Source organism: Coregonus lavaretus (assembly GCF_964263955.1).
Source record: "Coregonus lavaretus genome assembly, contig: HAP1_SCAFFOLD_358, whole genome shotgun sequence".
In the NCBI taxonomy this organism is placed as follows: Eukaryota; Metazoa; Chordata; class Actinopteri; order Salmoniformes; family Salmonidae; genus Coregonus; species Coregonus lavaretus.
Genome location: NW_028166433.1, coordinates 425,562 through 448,941, shown reverse-complemented (window position 1 = coordinate 448,941; position 23,380 = coordinate 425,562). Strand labels below are relative to the sequence as shown.

The window sequence follows — 23,380 nt, the reverse complement described above, 5'->3', positions numbered from 1 at the left end:
CAAAGCATCTCGCATGTGATTGAGGAAAATGAGGAGCTGGTGAGTGTTGTAGGGCCCCAGGTTGGCATGATGGTGGACAACCCCATGATTGCTGATGGCAGCACATAATGTGACATTGCCACCACGCTGCCCAGGAACACCAACAATGGCCCGATGGCCAATCACATTACGGCCTCTCCTTCTCCTTTTGGTGAGATTAAACCCAGCTTCATCCATGTAGACGTATTGATGGGGTCTTTCCATTGCATCCAGTTGAAAAACCCTCTGTAGAAATAGATATAGTTTTGTAAGTGATACGGAAAAAGTGATTTAGGCCACTACAGTAAATCACTACTTAGAGTAATCAACATTGAATGTGTCTGGATATATGCCAACCTGTACATACTGGAATCTTTGCTCTTTGACTCTGTCTGAGTTGCGATCAAAGGGCACTCTGTATAGCTGTTTCATGCTCAGTCTGTTGCGCTTGAGGACACGATCAACAGTAGAGGCTGACACTGTTGATACCCTCAAAATTTTAATGGTCCTCAATGATCTTCTGCTGAATTTAGCTCAGTTTAATGGCATTGTTCTCACGGACCATATCAACAATTAGGGTCTCTTGGTGTGGGGAGAACATACCTGTCCTCCCACCCCCATGTGGCAGTCTTTCAATTCTACAAAAAGAGAACATGGAGTTACAAAAAATATACATGGAATACTAGGCCTACAAACAGTTAGACCAACCCTCCATTACAATACTACAGTACATTGGTACAGTGATGTACTGAAACATATATTTACTTACAGTATACTGTGGTACAGTATATAGTATGTCATACAGTAATTGCTGTCAACATTTACATACTGTACTATAATGTCAAAAAAAGGTAATTACCTGTTCTCTTCTCTAAATCTTCGGATTATGGTGGACACAGTGAATCTACTGATGTTTGGTTGTACCCTTTGTCCAGCCTCCCTCATGCTCATACCATGGACAAGAACATGGTCAATCACAGTAGCTCTGATTTCATCAGATATTACTGTTCTTTGTCTTCGCTGACCACCTCGACCACCTCGACCTCCTCTCACACGAACTCTTCCTCTCAGATTTCTATCCATTGTAGGGCCTCACAAACCAGTGCTCTCTGAACTGGCTTACTGTATATGTTCCCTCACATCATTAGCCACAAGTGTGATCAATTTTGAGTTGTTGTGTTCAAGTGGTGACACATGTGCTCTAATTGTGTTTGACTTTTGTCACCTGTGCTCACCATTATGCAGCACGGGTGCATCACAATGAAAATGTGTTGGCAAGTTATGTCTAAACAGGTGAAAAGTGCTTATGGTTTTGCCAAAAGAGTGATTAATTCAATCAGTGGGTTCAGGCAACTGAGCATTTGGTTCAGACAATAGGGTTTAGTGTTTTAGCAATTGAGAAAAACTGTAAATGAATATTTATATGGGTGTATATTGACCATAGGTAACAGTACTTGCAAATAAACACAAACAATATTAACTTTTAAAAACATAACATACTGTAACTTCTCAAATTAGCATGTTATTGTGAGAGTACAGAACTATCAATCGAAAACATTGTACATTGTACAGTAGATGACCAGAAGAAGACATATATGAATAGCGTACAGTATACGTTGTTAATCAGTTGGGTTGTGAAGGCCTGCGACCTTCTCTCCTACTTCACAAGGACAGATCTAAGTGATTATCATTGACAGAACACCAGGTCACCAGGTCTACGGAACCTTTGAACATGCAACAGTGAGGAGGTGTGGACTTTGAATACTGGGAGAGGATTCCTCACACCACCCAGGGTTTCTTATCAAGACCTGATTGATTTGAAAACCTCAACAGAGGCTGCAGTTAAATGATTTAAAGTAGAACACATCAACCATAAAGCATCATAAGCATAGAGCTGGGAGCATATAACATTCTAATTGTTATCACACAAGTATGTGATTGCTTAGTTGGTTGGAAGGTGCTTCTTGCAACACCAGCATGGATGTATCTCTGCATGGACTGTACAGGGTAAGCCTAATACACATCTGCAAACTATTCAGTCATCAAGTTAGTGTATTTATACACATAGGAAACAGGGAGATAATTTGTACAAATAGGACATTTGTGAATGTTTAAGATGTTCAAATTAATTATTATCTTTATTATTCATTCATTTATTCGTTTTTATTAATATATATATTTTTTGAAGGGGTGAGTAAGTAGCCTACATGCAATTACCTGAGTTTGCCTGTAGCCAGCATCCGTCCATACATTTCTCTGTAACCTACATACAGACTGCATAGTATGGTCATGTTAGGTACAGCCTGGACAAGTTCTCTACCGGATCTTGTGAAGTGCAGCCAGGAAGCTCCATAGAATCCACGTCGCCAAGAAGACTCTCCGCTCCAAACCAGTCTACCAGCCCGACTTGTGTCTCAGGGTGGCCGGGCACTTTGAGCAAACACTACCCGCAGACGTGGAAACATGGTAAGGAACTTAAAACATTGATTTAGAATGAAGATCTGCCGCCGCTCAGGGCAGTAGATTTACAGTGGGGAAAAAAAGTATTTAGTCAGCCACCAATTGTGCAAGTTCTCCCACTTAAAAAGATGAGAGAGGCCTGTAATTTTCATCATAGGTACACGTCAACTATGACAGACAAAATGAGAAAAAAAATCCAGAAAATCACATTGTAGGATTTTTAATGAATTTATTTGCAAATTATGGTGGAAAATAAGTATTTGGTCAATAACAAAAGTTTCTCAATACTTTGTTATATACCCTTTTTATTTATTTCTTTATTTAACCTTTATTTAACCAGGAAGGGCTCATTGAGATTTAAAATCTCTTTTTCAAGAGCGTCCTGGCCAAGATAGGCAGCACCAAGTCATTACAAAAAATTACAGACAGACAACATGAAAAACGACAAGTAATCTAGTAAAAACCATTCATGAATTCACAAGAGCATAACAATATCAAAAACAGCAAATTAAAGACATTGACAGGTCAGGGAATCAGCCTCAAAATCCTTCATCAGAGATTTAAAAACACCAATCGGGACAAGTTCTTCCAGTTTAAAATTATTTTGTAAGGTGTTCCAAGACGATGGCGCAGAGTACATAAAAGACCTTTTACCAAATTCAGTTCGGACATTTGGAACAGTTAGCAGGATAAAGTCCAGTGAACGAAGAGAGTACCCACCACATTTCTGAACAATAAAAATGCCCAAATAAAAAGGTAGTAAACCCAAAATGGCTTTGTAAATAAAAGTATACCAGTGACTGAGCCTACGAGTGACTAGAGAAGGCCAGCCAACCCTGGTATACAAAGTACAGTGGTGCGTAAGGGTTTTGCAGTTTAAAATAAATCTCAAAGTACCATGATAAAGAGTGTCAATTGATCTCAAACACTGAGCGGAAGCATTCATATATAAAATATCCCCATAGTCTAGTAAAGGCATAAATGTAGCTGATACTAGCCTCCTTCTGGCTTCAAAAGAAAAACAGGCCTTATTCCTAAAATAAAATCCCAATTTCAGCTTCAATTTTTTTGTAAGTTGTTGAATATGCAATTTAAAAGAGAGGCCGTCATCAATTAGAATTCCAAGATATTTATATGAGGTTACAACCTCAATCTCCTTGCCCTGACAGGTAGTAACAGGTGAAAGGTTCAGAGGTCTATTTCTTGCATTAGAAAACACCATTAGTTTAGTTTTGTCAGTATTGAGGATAAGCTTCAATTGACACAAGGTATGTTGAACAGTATAAAAAGCAGTTTGCAAGTTCTGGAAAGCTTTTGTAAGAGATGAGGCACAACAGTAAATAACAGTATCATCAGCATAAAAATGAAGTTGTGCATTTTGGACATTTTTGTCTAAATCATTAATATAAATAGTGAATAAGAGAGGACCAAGTACAGAGCCCTGGGGCACACCATTCAGGACAGACAATTTAACAGACATAAGCCCATCAAATTGAGTGCACTGAGTTCTATCAGACAGATAGTTAGCAAACCATGCAACTGCATGCTCCGAAAGACCTACACTCAACAATCTCTGCCTTAGTATAGCATGATCAACTGTATCAAAAGCCTTAGAGAGATCAATAAAAAGTGAGACACAGTGCTGTTTTTTGTCAAGGGCTTCAGTGATATCATTTAAAACCTTCATGGCTGCTGTAATTGTGCTATGCTTCTTCCTGAAGCCCGATTGATACATTGATAAAATAGAGTTAGTAAATAAAAACTCTTTTAGCTGTTCACTTACAAGGGTTTCAAGTATTTTCACCAGGGGTGACAGCTTTGAGATTGGCCTATAATTATTTAAAAGAGTTGGATCTCCCCCTTTTAAAAGTGGTAGGACAAATGCTGATTTCCAGATCTTTGGAATTTCATTACATTCCAGGGTTAGATTGAACAGATATGTAAGTGGTTCAGCTATGAAATCAGCTGCCAGATTTAAAAAGCAGGGATCCAAAAGATCAGGACCTGCAGGCTTTCTTTGATCTAAGGATTTCAGGGCTTTATGTACCACCTGCACTGAGAATGGCAGAAAACTAAAAGTTTGACCAGCTCTCACTGGTTCATCCACACAGGGTTGTACAGAGACAGAGGACACTGGTTCATCCACACAGGGTTGTACAGAGACAGAGGACACTGAATCAAACAGCCTACCAGATGATACAAAGTGCTCATTGAAACAATTCAGCATTTCAGTTTTGTCATATATAGCAACAGAGTCCTTCAAAACACATGACGGTAATTCATTAACATTACTGTTACCAGACATAGACTTAATAGCATTCCAAAACTTTCTAGGGTCATTCAGGTTATCAGTGGTAACAGACATAAAATATTCAGACTTGGCCTTCCTGAGAAGAAAAGAACACTTGTTTCTTAACTGCCTAAAAATAAGCCAATCAGCATCAGAACAAGATTTCCTTGCTTTAGCCCAGGCTAGATTACGGTCATGAATAATACAAGACAGCTCAGAAGAAAACCATGGATTATCCCGCCCTTTAACCCTGAACCTGCGGAATGGTGCATGTTTGTTTACTATTTGGAAAAAACCATCATGAAAGAATATCCAGGCAGTTTCCACATCAGGGATAAGCTCAATCTTGCTCCAGTCAAAATAAAACAAATCATGAAAGAAAGCCTGCTCATTAAAACACTTCAAATTTCTCTTACGAATAAAACATGGATTTGTCTTTGGAACCTTAGTATTTCTAACAGCAACAACAGCACAATGGTCACTTAAATCATTACAAAAAACACCAACCGCAGAATATTTATGTGGAACATTTGTCAATATCAAATCAATCAGGGTAGATTTATCAGGGCATTTAAGATTTGGGCAATGACACAGGTCAAACGTTTTCTGTAAGTCTTCACAAGGTTTTCACACACTGTTGCTGGTATTTTGGCCCATTCCTCCATGCAGATCTCCTCTAGAGCAGTGATGTTTTGGGGCTGTCGCTGGGCAACACAGACTTTCAACTCCCTCCAAAGATTTTCTATGGGGTTGAGATCTGGAGACTGGCTAGGCCACTCCAGGACCTTGAAATGCTTCTTACGAAGCCACTCCTTCGTTGCCCGGGCGGTGTGTTTGGGATCATTGTCATGCTGAAAGACACAGCCACGTTTCATCTTCAATGCCCTTGCTGATGGTTTTCACTCAAAATCTCACGATACATGGCCCCATTCATTCTTTCCTTTACACGGATCAGTCGTCCTGGTCCCTTTGCAGAAAAACAGCCCCAAAGCATGATGTTTCCACCCCCATGCTTCACAGTAGGTATGGTGTTCTTTGGATGCAACTCAGCATTCTTTGTCCTCCAAACACGACGAGTTGAGTTTTTACCAAAAAGTTCTATTTTGGTTTCATCTGACCATATGACATTCTCCCAATCCTCTTCTGGATCATCCAAATGCACTCTAGCAAACTTCAGACGGGCCTGGACATGTACTGGCTTAAGCAGGGGGACACGTCTGGCACTGCAGGATTTGAGTCCCTGGCGGCGTAGTGTGTTACTGATGGTAGGCTTTGTTACTTTGGTCCCAGCTCTCTGCAGGTCATTCACTAGGTCCCCCTGTGTGGTTCTGGGATTTTTGCTCACCGTTCTTGTGATCATTTTGACCCCACGGGGTGAGATCTTGCGTGGAGCCCCAGATCGAGGGAGATTATCAGTGGTCTTGTATGTCTTCCATTTCCTAATAATTGCTCCCACAGTTGATTTCTTCAAACCAAGCTGCTTACCTATTGCAGATTCAGTCTTCCCAGCCTGGTGCAGGTCTACAATTTTGTTTCTGGTGTCCTTTGACAGCTCTTTGGTCTTGGCCATAGTGGAGTTTGGAGTGTGACTGTTTGAGGTTGTGGACAGGTGTCTTTTATACTGATAACAAGTTCAAACAGGTGCCATTAATACAGGTAACGAGTGGAGGACAGAGGAGCCTCTTAAAGAAGAAGTTACAGGTCTGTGAGAGCCAGAAATCTTGCTTGTTTGTAGGTAACCAAATACTTATTTTCCACCATAATTTGCAAATAAATTCATAACAAATCCTACAATTTTTTTTTCTCAATTTGTCTGTCATAGTTGACGTGTACCTATGATGAAAATTACAGGCCTCTCTCATCTTTTTAAGTGGGAGAACTTGCACAATTGGTGGCTGACTAAATACTTTTTTTCCCCACTGTAGGCTATTATTTTTCATTGAGAGGTGTATTGCTTTTTTTTACGATTGTTAACCGATTGAAAACGTAAATGTACACCACATCCAATGAATTAGCTTATGCCTTGCTAGTTGTGAATGATCGAGCATTTGAAGATATTGCAGAAACTCGAGAAATGGCAACAGTGTAACAATAACAATATGGTATTCAAAAGAGTCATGAAGACTCCGATCAATTGGTAATCTAAGAGCAGTTACAAAATATGCTAGTACTTCAATCTGCAACTTTATATAAATACTTTTTTCTAAACTACTTTATCGCAAATGGCTACTTCCTGGGAATTTTCAGATCAGAGCAAGTCATTCATGCACCTCAAATGTGGTGGAATGAGCTTCAGTAAACAGACACGCCCCCATATTAAACAGCTCCACATGCTGAACAGTTGATGTGGTTCCACTTTGTGTAACGTTGTATCTACAGTAGGCCTACAAGCGTATAGCTGCTAGAGGTCGGATATACTTAAAGTTTTATTGATAGTCAGACATTAAAAAGGTAAGTGCATCCTACCAGTTTCTTTCAAAACACACTTGTCTCAAATCTGGTCTCTGTCAAATCAGATGTTTTATTTCTTGTTCCCGTTCAACTGATCTGCATATAAATAGGAGTAAAGAGGCATCTGGTTAATATCAAAATAAAATACTGTGTCTTGTATTGGTTAAAGGAGGAGTAAGAGGTAGATTATGACTTAATAAATTGGGTTATCTCCCTCTGTCCCTCTCAGTCACTCCGGTTGGACATCAAGCGGAAGCTGACCGCTCGATCAGACCGTGTGAAGAGTGTGGACCTGCACCCATCTAAACCATGGATGATTGCCAGCCTGTACAATGGCAGTGTCTGTGTCTGGAACCACGAGACACAGGTATACGACATTCATTCTCATTTAATTTGTTAGGATTCAGCCCTTATTCATTTATTCATTGTAGACCTTGCTGCAGGTTATGTTCTTGAGTGAAATATGAATGGATTGTTTCTCTATGATGATGATGACCATGAGGCTGATGCTTCGTTTGAATCCCATGTCTATGTAGACCCTGGTGAAGAAATTTGAGGTGTGTGGCCTGCCTGTGAGAGTGGCTAAGTTTGTAGCCAGGAAGCACTGGGTCATCGCTGGAGCAGTAAGTGTTATAACACCCTTATAACTGCTTATAATGCATCTATCTATCCTATTCTATTCAGAGTTCAGTGTTTTCTCATATCTCTCTCTCTGAATGCTGCAATATTTTGACCTTCTCCAGCCTCTCTCCCTTCACCTTCTCCTCACCCTCTCTCTCGCTCTTCTCTGGTCCTCCCCAGGATGACATGCAGATCCATGTGTTTAACTACAACACTCTGGAGAGAGCTCACGTTTGAGGCCCACTCTGACTACCTCCGCTGCATCGCAGTCCACCCAACACAACCTTATATCCTTACCAGCAGTGGTATGTTGTGTTTATGTCTGTCTGTCTCTTTTTCTCTCCCTCACCCTCTCTCGCTCTCTATACATACATACATACATACATACATACATACATACATACATACATACATACATACATACATACATACATACATACATAAATTACAAACATCAACCATAGAATATTGTGAACATGATCATGTGTGTGTGTCCAGATTACATGCTGATCAAGCTGTGGGACCGGGACAGGAAGTGGGTGTGTGGTCAGGTATTCGAGGGCCACACCCACTATGTCATGCAGATTGTCATCAACCCTAAAAACAACAACCAGTTCACCAGCGCCTCCCTGGACAGGACCATTAAGGTACATACAGTACACACACACACACACACACACACACACACACACATCTTTGTGCTTGTAGCACTACAGTTGTTGGTTTGATTATTATTATTATGTTGAAGTGCTTATAGATGTGTAATATATGTTTCATGAATTATATACAGTTGTTGTAAGTCGTTACCACTGCACTTCAGTAATACACTGACGTATTATTTGGCCCTTGGCTGTTGCAGGTGTGGCAGCTGGGTTCTTCCACCCCTAACTTCAGTCTGGAGGGCCATGAGAAAGGAGTCAACTGTATCGACTACTACAGTGGAGGGGACAAGCCCTACCTTATATCAGGAGCTGACGACCACCTGGTCAAGATCTGGGACTACCAGGTACACAGTTTATATGCACATGTACACACAGTTTATATACACATAGTTTATATGCACATGTACACACAGTTTATATGCACATGTACACACAGTTTATATACACATAGTTTATATGCACATGTACACACAGTTTATGTACACATAGTTTATATGCACATGTACACACAGTTTATATGCACATGTACACACAGTTTATATACACATAGTTTATATGCACATGTACACACAGTTTATATGCACATGTACACACAGTTTATATACACATGTACACACAGTTTATGTACACACAGTTTATATGCACATGTACACACAGTTTATATGCACATGTACACACAGTTTATATGCACATGTACAAACAGTTTATGTACACATAGTTTATATGCACATGTACACACAGTTTATATGCACATGTACACACAGTTTATATACACATGTACACACAGTTTATGTACACACAGTTTATATGCACATGTACACACAGTTTATATACACATGTACACACAGTTTATGTACACACAGTTTATATGCACATGTACACACAGTTTATGTACACACAGTTTATATGCACATGTACAAACAGTTTATATGCACACGTACACACAGTTTATGTACACATAGTTTATATGCACATGTACACACAGTTTATATGCACATGTACACACAGTTTATATGCACATGTACACACAGTTTATATGCACATGTACACACAGTTTATATACACATGTACACACAGTTTATGTACACACAGTTTATATGCACATGTACACACAGTTTATATGCACATGTACACACAGTTTATATGCACATGTACACACAGTTTATGTACACATAGTTTATATACACATATACAAACAGTTTATATACACATGTACACACAGTTTATGTACACATAGTTTATATGCACATGTACAAACAGTTTATATGCACATGTACACACAGTTTATATGCACATGTACACACAGTTTATGTACACACAGTTTATATGCACATGTACACACAGTTTATATGCACATGTACACACAGTTTATATGCACATGTACACACAGTTTATATACACATGTACACACAGTTTATGTACACACAGTTTATATGCACATGTACACACAGTTTATATACACATGTACACACAGTTTATGTACACATAGTTTATATGCACATGTACAAACAGTTTATATGCACATGTACACACAGTTTATGTACACACAGTTTATATGCACATGTACAAACAGTTTATATGCACACGTACACACAGTTTATGTACACATAGTTTATATGCACATGTACACACAGTTTATATGCACATGTACACACAGTTTATATGCACATGTACACACAGTTTATATGCACATGTACACACAGTTTATATACACATGTACACACAGTTTATGTACACACAGTTTATATGCACATGTACACACAGTTTATATGCACATGTACACACAGTTTATATGCACATGTACACACAGTTTATGTACACATAGTTTATATACACATGTACAAACAGTTTATATACACATGTACACACAGTTTATGTACACATAGTTTATATGCACATGTACAAACAGTTTATATGCACATGTACACACAGTTTATATGCACATGTACACACAGTTTATGTACACACAGTTTATATGCACATGTACACACAGTTTATATGCACATGTACACACAGTTTATATGCACATGTACACACAGTTTATATACACATGTACACACAGTTTATGTACACACAGTTTATATGCACATGTACACACAGTTTATATACACATGTACACACAGTTTATGTACACATAGTTTATATGCACATGTACACACAGTTTATATACACATGTACACACAGTTTATATGCACATGTACACACAGTTTTTCACACACTCTCAAACACAGAATGAAACACACATATGCATATGCACACCACACACACTTTCCAGATCAGAAGATACACACAAGCACCACTTGAGGTGTTACGCGTCTGTACTAGTGATCATATATATATTGAGTTGACTGATTCTACTCTATTCCTCTCCACTACCTCCAGAATAAGACATGTGTGCAAACTCTAGAGGGCCATGCCCAGAATGTGTCCTGTGTCAGCTTTCACCCTGAGCTGCCAATCATCCTCACTGGCTCTGAGGACGGTGGGTAGTGTAGTGTTTACCTTATCCCTTTAGAATGGAATAACAAAGTGTTTACCTATGTTATTTCATAGTAATACCATTTTACAGTTGTAACATTGTACCATGGTAATAACATGGTGTTTTATTGTCATGTTGACTAGTTCCTGTCTTCCCTGGATCCTTTATGTTTGACCACCCTCTCACATGTAACTCTTTCGCTCCTCCCATCTTTCGTCTCCTAATGGACATACAGGCACAGTGAGAGTCTGGCATTCCAGCATGTACCGCCTGGAGAACACACTGAACTATGGGATGGAGCGTGTGTGGTGTGTGTGTGGCCAGCGAGGCGCCAACAGTGTGGCGCTGGGATATGATGAAGGCAGCATCATCATCAAGGTACCAACTTAAGGAAACTCTAAACTACACATCTAGAACAGTGTGGTGTCAGTGATCAGATTATTAGTACTGTTGGCAATCATATAGAATGTTTGTATTGTTTTCATACAGGATCAGTTTGATTCTGGAGGCCTACATATCACCCATGTATGTCCAAGTTCTATGTTCAGCACAAGTTGAAATATTATGATTTAACATCACTCCTTCTCTTCTTCACTCTCTCCCCCCTCTTCTCCCTCTCTCTCCTCACCCCCTTCCCCATCTCCCCCCTCCCTCCCTCCCTCAGTTGGGCCGTGAGGAGCCAGCCATGTCTATGGACTCTAACGGTAAGATCATGTGGGCCAAACACTCTGAGGTGACAACCTGAAGGCCATGGGAGAGGCTGAGATACAGGACGGAGAGAGGCTGTCCCTGGCTGTCAAAGACATGGGCAGCTGTGAGATCTATCCCCAGACCATCCAGCACAACCCCAATGGCAGGTCAGTGTGTGCGTGTGCTACCATGTTTGTGTGCATGTGTGTACTAGTTGCTCATCAAATGTAAAAAAGTGTGTGTGTATATAAAGTACCAGTCAAAAGTTTGGACACACCTACTCATTCAATGGTTTTTCTTTATTTTTACTATTTTCTACATTGTAAAATGAAAGTGAAGACATCAAAACTATGAAATAACACATATGGAAAAAAAAAAAAAAAATGTAGTAACCTTTGCCTTGATGACAGCTTTGCACACTCTTGGCATTCTCTCAACAAGCTTCATGAGGAATGCTTTTCCAACAGTATTGAAGGAGTTCCCACATATGCTGAGCACTTGTTGGCTGCTTTTCCTTCACTCTGCGGTCCAACTCATCCCAAACCATCTCAATTGGTTTGAGGTCGGGTGATTGTGGAGGCCAGGTCATCTGATGCAGCACTCCATCACTCTCCTTCTTGGTCAAATAGCCCTTACACAGCCTGGAGGTGTGTTTTGGGTCATTGTCCTGTTGAAAAACAAATGATAGTCCCACTAAGTGCAAACCAGATGGGATGGCGTATCACTGTAGAATGCTGTAGTAGCCATGCTGGTTAAGTGTGCCTTGAATTCTGAATAAATCACTGACAGTATCACCAGCAAAGCACCCCCACACCATCACACCTCCTCTTCCATGCCTCACGGTGGGAATCACACATGAGGCGATCATCCGTTCACCTACTCTGCGTCTCAAAGACACGGGGGTTGGAACCAAAAATCACAAATTTGTACTCATCAGACCAAAGGACAGATTTCCACTGGTCTAATGTCCATTGCTCGTGTGTCTTGGCCCAAGCAAGTCTCTTCTTCTTATTGGTGTCCTTTAGTAGTGGTTTCTTTGCAGCAATTCGACCATGAAGGCCTGATTCACGCAGTCTCCTCTGAACAGTTGATGTCGAGATGTGTCTGTTACTTGAACTCTGTGAAGCATTTATTTGGGCTGCAATTTCTGAGGCTGGTAACTCTAATGAACTTATCCTCTGCACAGAGGTAACTCTGGTCTTCCATTCCTGTGGCGGTCCTCATGTGAGCCAGTTTCATCATAGCTCTTGATGGTTTTTGCGACTGCACGTGAAGAAACTTACAAAGTTCTTGACATTTTCTTGATTGACTGACTTTCATGCCTTAAAGTAATGATGGACTGTCGTTTCTCTTTGCTTATTTGAGCTGTTCATGCCATAACATGGACTTGGTCTTTTACCAAATAGGGCTATCTTCTGTATATAGCCCAAATAGGGCTATTCCTTGTCACAACACAACTGATTGGCTCAAACGCATTAAGAAGGAAAGAAATTCCACAAATTAACTTTTAACAAGGCACACCTGTTAATTGAAATGCATTCCAGGTGACTACCTCATGAAGCTGGTTGAGAGAATGTCAAGAGTGTGCAAAGCTGTCATCAAGGCAAAGGGTGGCTACTTTGAAGAATCTCAAATATAAAATGTATTTTGATTTGTTTAACACTTTCTTGGTTACTACATGATTCCATATGTGTTATTTCATAGTTGATGTCTTCACTATTATTCTACAATGTAGAAAATAGTAAAAATAAAGAAAAACCCTTGAATGAGTAGGTGTGTTCAAACTTTTGACTGGTACTGTATACAGTCGTGGTCAAAAGTTTTGAGAATGACACAAATACTAATTTTCACAAAGTCTGCTGCCTCAGTTATGATGATGGCAATTTGCATATACTCCAGAATGTCATGAAGAGTGATCAGGTGAATTGCAATTAATTGTAAAGTCCCTCTTTGCCATGAAAATGAACTTCATCCCCAAAAAACATTTCCACTGCATTTCAGCCCTGCCACAAAAGGACCAGCTGCCATCATGTCAGTGATTCTCTCGTTAACACAGGTGAGAGTGTTGACGAGGACAAGGCTGGAGATCATTCTGTCATGCTGATTGAGTTAGAATAACCGACTGGAAGCTTTAAAAAGAGGGTGGTGCTTGAAATCATTGTTCTTCCTCTGTTAACCATGGTTACCTGCAAGGAAACACGTGCCGTCATCATTGCTTTGCACAAAAAGGGCTTCACAGGCAAGGATATTGCTGCTAGTAAGATTGCACCTAAATCAACCATTTATCGGATCATCAAGAACTTCAACGAGAGAGGTTCAATTGTTGTGAAGAAGGCGTCAGGGCGCCCAAGAAAGTCCAGCAAGCACCAGGACCGTCTTCTAAAGTTGATTCAGCTGTGGGATCGGGGCACCACCAGTGCAGAGTTTGCTCAGGAATGGCAGCAGGCAGGTGTGAGTGCATCTGCACGCACAGTGAGGCGAAGACCTTTGGAGGATGGCCTGGTGTCAATAAGGGCAGCAAAGAAGCCACTTCTCTCCAGGAAAAACATCAGGGACAGTCTGATATTCTGCAAAAGGTACAGGGATTGGACTGCTGAGGACTGGGGTAAAGTCATTTTCTCTGAATCCCCTTTCCGATTGTTTGGGGCATCCGGAAAACACCTTGTCAGGATAAGACAAGGTGAGCGCTACCATCAGTCCTGTGTCATGCCAACAGTAAAGCATCCTGAGACCATTAATGTGTGGGGTTGCTTCTCAGCCTAGGGAGTGGGCTCACTCACAATTTTGCCTAAGAACACAGCCATGAATAAAGAATGGTAGCAACACATCCTCCAAGAGCAACTTTTCCCAACCATCCAAGAACAGTTTGGTGACGACCAATGCCTTTTCCAGCATGATGGAGCACCTTGCCATAAGGAAAAAGTGATATCTAAGAACAAAACATCGACATTTTGGGTCCATGGCCAGGAAACTCCCCAGACCTTAATCCCATTGAGAACTTGTGGTCGATCCTCAAGAGGCGGGTGGACAAACAAAAACCCACAAATTCTGACAAACTCCAAGCATTGATTATGCAAGAATGGGCTGCCATCAGTCAGGATGTGGCCCAGAAGTTAATTGACAGCATGCCAGGGCGGATTGCAGAGGTCTTGAAAAAGAAGGGTCAACACTGCAAATATTGACTCTTTGCATAAACTTAATGTAATTGTCAATAAAAGCCTTTGACATTTATGGAATGCTTGTAATTATCCTTCAGTATACCATAGTAACATATGACAAAATTATCTCATAACACTGACGCAGCGAATTTTGTGAAGACCAATACTTGTGTCATTCTCAAAACTTTTGACCACGACTGTATATACACACACAGTATGTCATTTAGCGTAGCAGATGCTCAAAGCGACTTACAGTCATGCGTGCATACATTTTTATTTATGGGTGGCCCCGGGAATCGAACCCACAATCCTGGTGTTGCAAGCGTCATGCTCTACCAACTGAGCCTTACAGGACCACAAATATACAGTATATGTGTGTGTGTGTGTGTCAGTGGAGGCTGCTGAGGGGGAGGACGGCTCATCATAATTGCTGAAATGGAGTGGTTTACATGTGATTGATACCATTCCATTCCATTGACTCCATTCCAGCTATTACTATGAGCTGTCCTCCCCTCAGCAGCCTCCACTGGTGTCTGATCACACACTAACTAGTGTGTGTGTGTGTGTGTGTGTGTATGTGTGTGTGCTGCAGGTTTGTGGTGGTGTGTGGGGATGGAGAGTACATTATCTACACTGCGATGGCCCTGAGGAACAAGAGCTTCGGTTCAGCACAGGAGTTTGTCTGGGCCCACGACTCCTCAGAGTAAGTCAAGTCAACCGCAACCTGACCACTCATACAAGTCCTCTATGGACCATCCACGGTTTAGTCTGGTCAGGCTGACTTAACCGCTTTTGTTTCTATGGCAGGTATGCTACTCGGGAGAGCACCAGCATGGACAAAATCTTCAAGAACTTCAAGGAGAAGAAGTCTTTTAAACCAGATTTTGGGGCAAAAGGTGAGACAAACACATCAGATTTGATCCAGTATCTGGTCAACTGACTCCCTCTGTGTGTGTGCGTGTGCATGCAGGTACATGTAGATGATATGCTGATGTGTTATAACTAACTATATGTATGTGTCATCCCCTACAGGTATCCATGGTGGGTTCTTGCTGGGCGTGAGGTCAGTGAATGGTCTGGCCTTCTACAACTGGGAGAACACAGAACTGGTCCAGCCGCATTGAGATCCAGCCTAAACATGTGAGTCGGCTACAGTAGTTAAACTGTTAATAATCCACTTTTGATCAGATCAACTTTCAGACAAGTGGCCATTTACAGATTATAGCAGGTCCAGGCAGCACCTAGCTCAGGTCAATCCTTGTCAACAAGCAGAGGGTGAGAAGCCACTCACAGTGACCCAACCCTCCTCTAACCTCCTCCGCACAGCGACCCAACCCTTCTCTAACCCCCTCCCCACAGCGATCCAACCCTCCTCTAACCTCCTCCCCACAGCGACCCAACCCTCCTGTAACCTCCTCCCCACAGCGACCCAACCCTCCTGTAACCCCCTCTCCACAATGACCCAACCCTTCTCTAACCCCCTCCCCACAGCGATCCAACCCTCCTCTAACCTCCTCCCCACAGCGACCCAACCCTCCTGTAACCTCCTCCCCACAGCGACCCAACCCTCCTCTAAAACCCTCTCCATAACGACCCAACCCTCCTGTAACCCCCTCTCCACAACGACCCAACCCTCCTGTAACCCCCTCTCCACAACGATCCAACCCTCCTCTAACCTCCTCCCCACAGCGACCCAACCCTCCTGTAACCTCCTCCCCACTGCGACCCAACCCTCCTGTAACCCCCTCTCCACAATGACCCAACCATCCTCTAAACCCCTCTCCACAACGACCCAACCCTCCTCTAAACCCCTCTCCACAACGACCCAACCCTCCTCTAAACCCCTCTCCACAACGACCCAACCCTCCTGTAACCCCCTCTCCACAACGACCCAACCCTCCTCTAAACCCCTCTCCACAACGACCCAACCCTCCTCTAAACCACTCTCCACAACGACCCAACCTTCCTCTAAACCCCTCTCAACAACGACCCAACCCTCCTGTAACCCCCTCTCCACAATGACCCAACCCTCCTGTAACCTCCTCCCCACAGCGACCCAACCCTCCTCTAAAACCCTCTCCATAACGACCCAACCCTCCTGTAACCCCCTCTCCACAACGACCCAACCCTCCTGTAACCCCCTCTCCACAACGATCCAACCCTCCTCTAACCTCCTCCCCACAGCGACCCAACCCTCCTGTAACCTCCTCCCCACTGCGACCCAACCCTCCTGTAACCCCCTCTCCACAATGACCCAACCATCCTCTAAACCCCTCTCCACAACGACCCAACCCTCCTCTAAACCCCTCTCCACAACGACCCAACCCTCCTCTAAACCCCTCTCCACAACGACCCAACCCTCCTGTAACCCCCTCTCCACAACGACCCAACCCTCCTCTAAACCCCTCTCCACAACGACCCAACCCTCCTCTAAACCACTCTCCACAACGACCCAACCTTCCTCTAAACCCCTCTCAACAACGACCCAACCCTCCTGTAACCCCCTCTCCACAATGACCCAACCCTCCTCTAACCCCCTCTCCACAACAACCCAACCTTTCTCTATAGAACTATGTACTGTACCTGTCGGTCTAAAATATTGGTGTTGTATTGACTCCCTGTCTGTCTGCTATAGAACAATGTACCTTTTGGGCTACATCCCTAAGGATGACCGTCTGTACCTGGGTGATAAGAGGGGATCAGTGGTCTAAGGCACTGCATCGCAGTGCTAGCTGTGCCACTAGAGATCCTGGTTCGAGTCCAGGCTCTGTCGCAGCCGGCCGCGACCGGGAGACCCATGGGCGGTGCACAATTGGTCCAGCGTCGTCCAAGGTAGGGGAGGGTTTGGCCGGCAGGCATGTGGGTTCGTTTCCCACAGGGGGCCAGTATGAAAAAAACACAAAAAAAACATGTATGCATTCACTAACTGTAAGTGGCTCTGGATAAGAGCGTCTGCTAAATGACTAAAATGTCAATGTAAATAAGGAGCTGAACATCGTCACTTACTCTCTGCTGGTGTCAATGCTGGAGCATCAGACTGCTGTAATGAGGAGGGACTTTGGGATGGCCGACAGTATCCTGCCCACAATCCCTAAAGAGATGAGGACCAGAGAAACAGGTGAGACTGGGAGGGTGGGTGTATTTTTACATTGGTATGTGTCTTAACACACACTGTGTGTGTGTGTGTGTGTGTGTGTGTGTGTGTGTGTGTGTGTGTGTGTGTGTGTGTAACCCTTTCTCTTATCTCTCTCTCTCTCTACAGGGTTTCAGGCAGCAGGCCCTGGCTGTGTCCACAGACTCAGAACACAGGTTTGAGTTGGCTCTGCAGCTAGTAGAACTGAAGATCACCTACCAGCTGGCTGTAGAAGCCGAGGTGAGACATCACGTAAAGGGAAAGACTGGGAAAAATGTTGACAAACTGGGAATTATAGCAGTCTTGGAATGCAAGGTAATAATTGAGAAATGTAGGGCCAAATGTGGATATTTGGAGACAAATTTGGATACATATTTGGAGACATACTGTACATTATAAGATGACATGAGAATAACTGTAGGAAAGGATATATCTTATATTTTTAACTAATCAAAAGCATAGGGAATATGTCTTCTATTCTGTGTTTGTGATGAATGTCTTTCTAACATGGCCTACCTGTTCCCCCTCCCTTTCTCTCTCTCTCCACATATCTTCTTCTCATCTCTCCCTGGCACGGTGCCCTCCAGTCGGAGCAGAAGTGGAAGCAGCTGGCAGAGCTGGCCACCACTAAGTGCCAGTTTGGCCTGGCCCAGGACTGTCTGCACAATGACCAGGACTATGGAGGGCTGCTGCTGCTGGCCACAGCCTCGGGCAACGCCAGCATGGTGGGCAAGCTGGCAGAGGGGGCAGAGAGAGACGGCAAGACCAACGTGGCTTTCCTCACCTATTTCCTCCAGGGGAAGTAAGTGTGTTTAGGGAGAGAAGGGTGTGGGGGTGGATGTTACAGAGAGAGATGAGGAGGAGTGAGCAGAGAGTACTGGCCGGTGATTAGGTTGAACTTTTCTATGTACATCATCATCATCATCATCATCATCATCATCTGTCAATACATTGTTCTTATCATTTAATCATTGATAATTCATTATTGGATCTTGGTGCGCTTTATATGTTTATGATCTAGATCTGTATGTGTCAATGTCATTGGTTTCATCATTAATCATTTTATCTCCGAATTTCTGTTCTGTTTATTCCTTCCAGACTGGACAAATGTCTGGAGCTCCTCGTTAAAACCAGCCGGCTGCCAGAGGCAGAACATACCTGTCCAGCCATGTGTCTAGGTACAGCACTGGCAGGTTGACGTTTATTATCATGAATCTTGCCCTGCAGGCAGAACTGATCAATTGCAGCTGGCCCATCTAGCGGAAACGTCAAAATTGGCTATATTGTAAAAATGTATTGAAACAAAAAAAATGGGGTCTTAATTTAAGGTTAAGTATTTGGGTTAGCATTATGGTTAAGGTTAGAATTAGGTTTAAAATCTGATTTTATGACTTTGTGGCTATACCAGCTAAGTGACCACTCTGCAGAGCTGCCTCCAGAAACTCTAACCTGCACAGCACTGTGTGTGTGTGTGTGTGTGTGTGTGTGTGTGTGTGTGTGTGTGTGTGTGTGTGTGTGTGTGTGTACGTCTTTGTACCAGCATGTGTGTCTGTACTGACCTCCTCTCTCTGTGCCTCCAGAGTGGTGAAGCTGTGGAAGGAGAGTCTGGGGAAGGTGAATCAGTTGGCAGCTGATGCGTTGGCCGACCTACAGACTACAGCAACCTGTTCTCCGGCCTAGAGGAGGCCTTCCTGGCCGAAGACAACCTGAAGGAGACCCACGTCAGGCTGAGGTCCGCCGCAGAGTACCCCCTTATCACCGTGAGTAGATACACACACACCTCTTTGGCACATTGTGGCAAAACGTTTGCAAATGTTTTGGAGCGTTCTTTTCTGTTTCATACCTATTTAACACGACCCTGATTGAACATTTTCTTTCCATCTTACACTGAACAAAAATATAAATGCAACATGTAAAGTGTTGGGCCCATGTTTTATGAACTGAAATAAAAGATCCCAGAAATGTTCCATACGCACAAAAAGCTTATTTCCCTTAGATTTTGTGCACACATTTGTTTACTTCCCTGTTAGTGAGCATTTCTCCTTTGCCAAAATAATATATCCATCTGACAGGTGTGGCATATCAAGAAGCTGATTAAACGGCATTGTCATTACACAGGTGCACCTTGTGCTGGGGACAATAAAAGGCCACTCTAAAATGTGCAGTTTAGTCACACAACACAATGCCACAGATGTCTCAAGTTTTGAGGTAGGGTGCAATTGGCATGCTGACTGTAGGAATGTCCACCAGAGCTGTTGCCAGATAATTGAATATTAATTTATCTACCATAAGCCGCCTCCAACTTCATTATAGAGAATTTGGCAGTACGTCCAACCGGCCTCAAAACCACAAACCTTGTGTATGGCGTTGTGTGGGTGAGCAGTTTGCTGATGTCAACGTTGTGAACAGAGTGCCCCATGGTGGCGGTGGGGTTATGGTATGGGCAGGCATAAGCTACAGACAACAAACACAATTGCATTTTATCGATGGCAATTTCAATGCACAAAAATACAGTGACAAGATCCTGAGGCCCATTGTCATGCCATTCATCTGCCGCCATCACCTCAGGTTTCAGCATGATAATGCACGGCCCCATGTCGTAAGGATCTGTACACAATTCCCGGAAGCTGACAATGTCCCAGTTCTTGCATGGCCTGCATACTCACCAGACATGTCACCCATTGAGCATGTTTGGAATGCTCTGGATCGACGTGTACGTGTTCCAGTTCCCGCCAATATCCAGCAACTTCGCACAGCCATTGAAGAGGAGTAGGACAACATTCCACAGGCCACAATCAACAGCCTGATCAACTCTATGCAAAGGAGATGTCGCACTGCATGAGGCAAATGGTGGTCACACCAGAAACGGACTGGTTTTCTGATCCACACGCCTACATTTTTTTAAAGGTATATGTGACCAACTGTATTCCCAGTCATGTGAAATCCATTGATTAGGGCCTAATGAATTTATTTAAATTGACTTATTTCCTTATATGAACTGTAACTCAGTAAAATCTTTGAAATTGTTGCATGTTGCGTTTATATTTTTGTTCAGTAGTTATGTTACTGTGGTGTATTAGTGACACCTAGTGGTGCAATGCCAGCAGATCACTATAGATATATACGATGCACTGATGAAGGTGCTCAATGTGTGCGACCACCAGTAAAATACAGGTCAATCATTTGTGACAAGTCAGTACTTTACAGTTACCATAACGCCTTTATACCTCTGCCCTTGTTTTCTAGTCAAATAAATAATATTATAACAATGCTTATTATAATAGTACAAGTCTTGTACCTGTACTTGGAATAGTACTGTTGTAATACTGTTGTATGTGGTACTGTGCTCTTCTGCCTCTCCACTCACTGCTCTGCCTCTCCACTCACTGCTCTGCCTCTCCACTCACTGCTCTGCCTCTCCACTCACTGCTCTGCCTCTCCACTCACTGCTCTGCCTCTCCACTCACTGCTCTGCCTCTCCACTCACTGCTCTGCCTCTCCACTCTGCAGCCCAATGAGGATAGGAATGTCCTGGAGGAATCTGCAGGCTATGTTCCAAAAGTAGTGCAGGCTGAACCAGAGGTAAAGTCTGGAATCTCACACCTACAGGAATACTGGACATGGCCACAGCTGTTGTATATAGTCCTACTTACATAACCACTAGTTTAGACACAACCATTCAGTGTGATTTGTCAACTGTGTCATTCTCAATTAAAATATGCTATTATCACTGTTCTATGTTCTAAACCCTACCCCAGTCCTAGCCCCAGTCATAGACCCTACCCCAGTCCTAAACCCTACCCCAGTCCTAAACCCTACCCCAGTATAGCCCCAGCCATCGACTCTACCCCAGTCCTAAACCCTACCCCAGTCCTAAACCCAGCCCCAGTCCAGCCCTAGTCATAGACCCTACCCCAGTCATAGACCCTACCCCAGTCCTAGCCCCTACCCCAGTCCTAGCCCCAGTCCTAAACCCTACCTCAGTCCTAGCCCCAGTTCTAAACCCTACCCCAGTCCTAGCCCCAGTCCTAAACCCTACCGCAGTCCTAGCCCCAGTCATAGACCTTACCCCAGTCCTAAACCCTACCCCAGTCCAGCCCTAGTCATAGACCCTACCCCAGTCCTAAACCCTACCCCAGTCCTAGCCCCAGTCCTAAACCCTACCCCAGTCCTAGACCTTAACCCAGTCCTAGCCCCAGTCCTAAACCCTACCCCAGTCCTAGACCTTAACCCAGTCCTAGCCCCAGTCCTAAACCCTACCCCAGTCCTAGACCTTAACCCAGTCCTAGACCCAGTCCTAAACCCTACCCCAGTCCTAGACCTTAACCCAGTCCTAGACCCTACCCCAGTCCTAGACCCTACCCCAGTCCTAGACCCTACCCCAGTCTTAGCCCCAGTCATAGACCTTACCCCTGTCCTAACCCCAGTCATAGACCTTACCCCTGTCCTACCCCCAGTCATAGACCTTACCCCTGTCCTAACCCCTAGCCCTCGGCTCAACCCCACTCATAGATATAGCCTTAGCACCAGTCATAGACCTAGCCCCAGCACCACTCATAGACCTAGCCCCAGCCATAGATCCAGCTCCAACCCCAGCCGTAGAGGACCAGGCTGCAGCAGCCCCAGCAGTAGAGCCCCTACCAGCCCCTACCCAGGTGGTTCCACCAGGCCCAGAGCCAGGCCCTGCAGACCCTCTAGCTGCCCCCTTAGAGGGTAAAGGAGTGGAGGAGGCAGCCCATGCAGCAGTAGAGGTAGAAGCAGCATCCATGGACCTGCTGGACCTGAATGATAAATGGAATGATGAGGAGGTAAACCTAACCAGAGTCTAAACATCCTGTCATGACTTACATAGTATTTAGAATGCTAATCTAGATTGGAAATCACCTTTTGATGTTTGATATTGAATAATGATGTACTCTATAGGAATGTTGAGGGACAACATAATGTACCAGCAAAGTACTTCACCCTCGCCCACACCTACAGTCTTCCACTGACTCATCACTCATATACATTGCTTTTCCCTCCAGGGCCTTGACGATCTGGACCTGGACAACTTTGATCTGGACGAGGACACCACAGACCTTAACCTGGACGACGACTTCTTAGACGACTGAAAGGCTTGGTGGAGAAATGTCCTTAAAATTACCAAAAAATACATAGTGTTGTTCATACTCCTAGTGAAAGGGAGTGTGTGTGGGGGAGGGGGGATGTTTTTACCTTTACAGTGAAACTGGTGAAAGGTGGGCTGGAGGAGTTAGTCTTTCTGTCTTTATACTCGAACTGTGAAACACCATGCGAGGCAGTTTGTAGAATACTTTGGGTGAGAATGGGATGGACATGGTCCCATTCATTAGGAACAAACGCAGGAAATGTTTTGAAACGGGAAACAAAAATTATCTTTCTTATTGAACAGGTACA

General features: G+C 43.4%; 1 pseudogene across 1 annotated transcript; it reads left to right on the top strand.

Annotated features, from left to right (window-relative positions):
* The first annotated feature begins 4,746 nt into the window (after positions 1-4,746).
* Positions 4,747-23,076, top strand: LOC311114725 (coatomer subunit beta'-like; annotated as a pseudogene). The gene is made up of 22 exons: positions 4,747-4,752; positions 7,449-7,586; positions 7,756-7,842; positions 8,021-8,145; positions 8,339-8,487; positions 8,700-8,846; positions 10,885-10,984; positions 11,217-11,359; positions 11,646-11,838; positions 15,422-15,532; positions 15,637-15,725; positions 15,862-15,946; positions 17,465-17,522; positions 17,815-17,985; positions 18,092-18,202; positions 18,550-18,764; positions 19,061-19,140; positions 19,543-19,722; positions 21,473-21,544; positions 21,846-22,017; positions 22,475-22,770; positions 22,990-23,076. The product of its transcript is annotated as a coatomer subunit beta'-like (transcript).
* The last annotated feature ends 304 nt before the right edge of the window (positions 23,077-23,380 follow it).